The sequence below is a fragment of the Herpailurus yagouaroundi genome, unplaced genomic scaffold, assembly GCF_014898765.1.
Source record: "Herpailurus yagouaroundi ecotype Mexico unplaced genomic scaffold, PumYag 56936, whole genome shotgun sequence".
Classification (NCBI taxonomy): Eukaryota; Metazoa; Chordata; class Mammalia; order Carnivora; family Felidae; genus Herpailurus; species Herpailurus yagouaroundi.
The window spans coordinates 54-4812 of NW_024414462.1; the positions used below are offsets into that span (position 1 = coordinate 54).

At 43.5% G+C, this 4759-nt stretch overlaps 1 long non-coding RNA gene across 1 annotated transcript; it reads left to right on the forward strand.

The window, feature by feature from the left end:
- Window positions 1–1155: 1155 nt before the first annotated feature.
- LOC121024116 (uncharacterized) lies at window positions 1156–3582 on the forward strand. The gene is made up of 2 exons (XR_005787611.1): window positions 1156–1875; window positions 2339–3582. It is a non-coding gene; the product is annotated as an uncharacterized LOC121024116 (long non-coding RNA).
- The last annotated feature ends 1177 nt before the right edge of the window (window positions 3583–4759 follow it).

Genomic DNA, 4759 nt, shown 5'->3' on the forward strand with positions numbered 1-4759 from the left:
TGCCTTAAAACCCAATGCTGTAGTTAGGATTAGTTTGAGTCCTAGAAGCATCATTTCCTGTGCTTTTAATCGTATAATCTCAGACCTTTTTTTTTTTCCCTCTCCTTTCAGAGTCTCTCATTTTAATATTTTGCAAAATATTTTCTAGTTTAGAGTACCCCAAGGGGTGCCTGGCTGGCTCAGTAGAGCATGTGACTCTGGATCCCAGGGTTGTGAGTTTGAGTGCCAAGTTGGGTATAGAGTTTACTTTAGAATAAAATAGCGGGGGTTCTCCAGATATTTTCTAAACAAATACCTATCAATGTTAGTTTAACAGATAAAATAGCCCCAAAATACAGTGTTGGCCCCAAAATAGCTGAAGTTACATGTACACTGGTATTCTATTTATACAAGCTCCAGAGGTCCAGGGTTTTGTGTTCGTGAAGGGTGTTACGATCTAGCATGAGGCCTTGCCCATAGAAAGGCAAATAGAAGTATTTGTTTCATTACCCAGTGGTAGCCTTATCTGACAGGATGAAATTGAGTACAGCTCCACGTTTGTGGCTTGGGGGTGTGTGTAGAGCGTGGCCCAATAATTGACAAGGGGGCAAGAAGAGGAACAGGGTTTTCTCCTGGCGGAAGCAGAGGCAATGGATTCAGTTTCACCATTCAGCTCCGGACTCCTCGGGCTAGTCTCCAGAGATACTGTTCGTCAATATGCTTTCTAAAGACACCGAGTGGCAGTGTTCACTGTCCACAGAGAGAGTGCTTCTTTGAGGTTTCTGCCTCGTTTCTGCTGTGGAGTTTCTCCTTGATGTATCATGGGTCTTTTACCTTTGAAAACATTCACTGTCCACAATGGGGCAGGAACACCCAAACTTGAAAAGCTTTTTTGCACATGCTCAGCTTCACAGCATTGTTTCCATATTGTATTTTTATTTTAAGACTGGATATCCCGAACAAATCCTAGAGAAATGCAGTCTGATCTGAAGAGAAGGAAATTACAAAGCCATCCCTGGGTAAAGCAAGGTGAGAGAAAGCCAGTGATAGCTTCTCAGGTGTGTAGATACCCCAGGGGTAAAGGTTTATCCTTTTAAGTGCAGGACTGTTCGCCTTAATTTCTTAATTTTGGTGGTGATTTTGTCATTCTTTTTAGATGGCAATAATTATGTTCATTTGACAAGAGTATTGAAGTCTAGTTACCAGGTCAATTGTAGCAGAAGTGGAGGTGGGATTAGTTGGTGGCCACAGCCTTTGCTAATCTCTTTTCACAGCCTGACTACTTGAAGCAACAACTCAGCGCCCATCTCCATTTGTTTCCATCTGCTTTGGAGACACGGCCTGCCCTTGTGGTTATAATACTGCTTAACCACGTGTTGGTTTCTCTTTTTATTATCCTTCAGTCTTCAGTCTTTCTGTTTTGCTGGCTGTTTTCTTTTTCAACACAGTGTTCATCCAACTTTGCAGCTGGAACTTCTCCACAGTTCCATTCTCTCTGTGGCCTCTCCTCCCTGGACTCTCTTGTCCTACAGGTTACCACTGTTTTTAAAATTAAGAGATGGCCAGAATTCATTTTCCTTCTGTCACAATGACAGGGCAGGAATTGTTAGAACCATATCCAGACCTTGTGATTCAAATATTAGGTAAAATGTGACTGCCTTAGGTGTGATGATAAAAGAATAAACCAACAAACTTATAAGTGAATTGGTCCCATCGTAACTTTGTCCTTTTCCCTTGAAAGGTTCTAGTGCTCCGTGTGGGAGTCTGCAGTGTACGAAAAAACACATCAGTGCTGAGCTTTCACCTCTATCAAAGCAGGTACGTATAGAGTATGAGAGAGAGACCGTGGTGAGCCCCTGGACAACTTTTCACGAGAGTCCTGCTTCCCTTCTACAGGTAAGCATTGTTCCAGATTTCAATTTGTCTGGTGATTTCCCTGTGTCCCCTAGTTCCGTCTGTTTTGTTTTGCGGGATGTAGAGATACTGCAAGATTGAAGGGGTAATTCAGAGCATCTACACCTTTGGCTTAGGGCTCCAGCATTTATCAGAATTTTCCTTGATTTTGCATTTTCCTTTTAACTAAAAGATAACAAAACTGTAAGAACAGATCATTGTACGACAAGTATAAAAACCCACTGTGTCCACTCTTCAGATCTGGTGCCAGCGTCTAGCTGTGTCAGGTGACGTTCAGCCCACTGTCGATCCCGTTGGGCTGGGCAACCCCTGTCCTGGGTTTGCTTCGCATTTCCTTCGCCAGTTGGTGCATGAGCGACTAGAATCTTTGGAAAGCTTAGTTCACGTTCCGTTTACTTTTTCCTCAGGCTAAGACCACAGCTTACTACCTTTCTTAATTTGATAGGACTTGGCAGCAACCGAAGAAGAGCTAGAGCCTCCTTTCGGGGTGGGTGGCGTCGACAGTGTGTCTGGGAGCACTGGCAGCATCCTCAGCAGACTTGACTGGAACGCCATTGAAGACATGGTGGCCGGCGTGGACGACAAGAACCTGCCTCTCCGCTGGGCCTTGGACCTGTAAGACCTGCGTATCATTGTGTTTCCCGGCAGAGACTAGCATCTCCTTGATGTAGTTCTGAAAGATTGGAGTGGTTAAGGGAGAGAAGCAACGAAGGAAGCAGCATGAATGTACCACCTGCAGCCATATCATTCCCTGGATTAGCCGTTTCAAGAGGGAAAATAAACACTTCTCAATAATTTTGCCTTCATGGGGAAAGGGCTGTTCACCTAGAGATACATGCTTTTGCATTTGGTATCTCTTTAGGCATACTTTTTACAATGTTGAAAAAATGAACCTGTCAAGCCAGTTTACATAATATTTAAGTTATTTCAATAAAAATCTTCTATATCACCTCCTCCTTTACTACCCCCCAAGTTTTGAGAAGCAACCTTATATGGATAAACCCGACGGAAAAATTCTTTCGTTGTGGAGAAGAAAGTCACAATCTCGCCCTGAGACATGATGAGCTCCATTTTAAAACAGAGCCTTAAACTCACCTGTGCAGGCCTGGCCCAGGAGTGAAAAAGGAACCACTTTCCACCAATACTGGACTTCTAAATAAGCCAAGTTTCACGGAGGCCAGATCTGGCCTCTGCTCTGTAACCTGAAAAGCCTTGAAGAAACAGGGCTGGATGCTTTGAGTGGGAAACAGGATTCCCGACTGTAGAAAGCTCACGTTAACTTTATAAAAACTACGGTGCAGAGACGTGGGTAGTTTCTGGCGTTGCACCCAAATAATAATTTGGGAGATAATTTTTGTGAGAAGAAACTAAAAACACCCATTTGTCAATTTTTGGTGTAGTATCAAAGAATACTACTGTCTGAAAAAGCTATGAAATATACCTCCTTTTCCAACTACATTTGTGAGGCCAGATTTTTTTCGTATGTACTTTGACCAGAACAACATGCTGGAACAGGTTGGATGCAGAAGCAGGTATGGGAATTCAGCTTCTTCCATTAAGCCAAACATTAAAGACATTTGTAAAACTATGAAACTGCTACTCTGCTCATCAAGTTTTGATTTGGAAAATATCTTTTGTAAACGTGTCTTATAAACATTGGGTCATTGTAATTAAAAATGTTTACACATTTCTCTGTTTTCATTTTTAACATGATAAATGTTCACAGATACACCCACATAAAAAAAAGCTCTTTAGGACCCTCGATTTTTATAAGGCGAACACAAAGTTTGAGAACTGCTGTTTTAGAGCTATGTGCGAACTCTTAACTTGACATTTCACACCACTTCAGAAATAAAGGGGTTTTACAACAGTATAATCCCTTTTACCTCCCTGCTCCTGTTCTGATTTAAACATTTAGTTGTCTTATTTCCAGTGCTTTTTCATTTCTTCCTGTATCCAAATCTCTGTCTAGTATTATTTCCCTTCAGCCTGAAGATCATTGGATTTCATATAGTGCAGATCTTGGCAATTAATTCTCTCAGGCTTCATTGACAGAACTATATCTTACCCTCGTTATTGAAGGGTGTTTTCTGTAGCCCTTATTCTAGGGCAAGATTTTTCCTTCTAGGCTGGATGTCTGGAGTGTTAATGAGGTGTTAGCAGGGTCTCGCTGCTCTGGCTGGGCAGAGCCTCCCTCACCCCCCAGCCGTGCTCAGCCTCAGTGACCACCTTCTGGTGTGCCTCAGGGAGTCTTGTACTGAATACAGCAGCTCTGCCCCGTCTGCACACAGACTGTTGGGAATCGTCTCTGTGCAGCCAGCTTCCTTCTCTCTGTTGCCCTGGCCTGCAGAAGCCAGCCACTGTTACCACCCTGACCTCTGCCTCTTCAGCATCGTAGGAGGACCACAAGTGTTCCGCTCGGACTCTAGTTCATTATGTTGAAGTCATCGGGACAATATCCTTAAGCAGACAGCTAGGCGTTCACGAGACTTACCTCAGGAGTCTCCCTTCTCTCCAGGATCACTGTTCTGTGTTGCCTATTTTCCAGTGTCTAAGAGCAGTTGCCTCACGTGTGTTCCGACTCACTTTATGGTTCAGACAGGCAGACCAGTCAGGTAGTAGTCTGTCATAGGTGAGGTGGAAGTGTTCTCCTAGTGAACATCCACACAATAAACCTGAAACTGTGGAGTGAACGAGGGCAGAGAGTATTAGCAGAGGACTGATATTCCTAGGCAGTCTCAACCTCTAGCTTGAGTCTCAACCTCTGGCTGCAGTACAAAAAACTGCAGTACAGTGGGGGCGCCTGGGTGGCATATAGCGGGGAAAACTATGGAGAAAGAACCAAAGAGAATTTCTAAGAAATGCA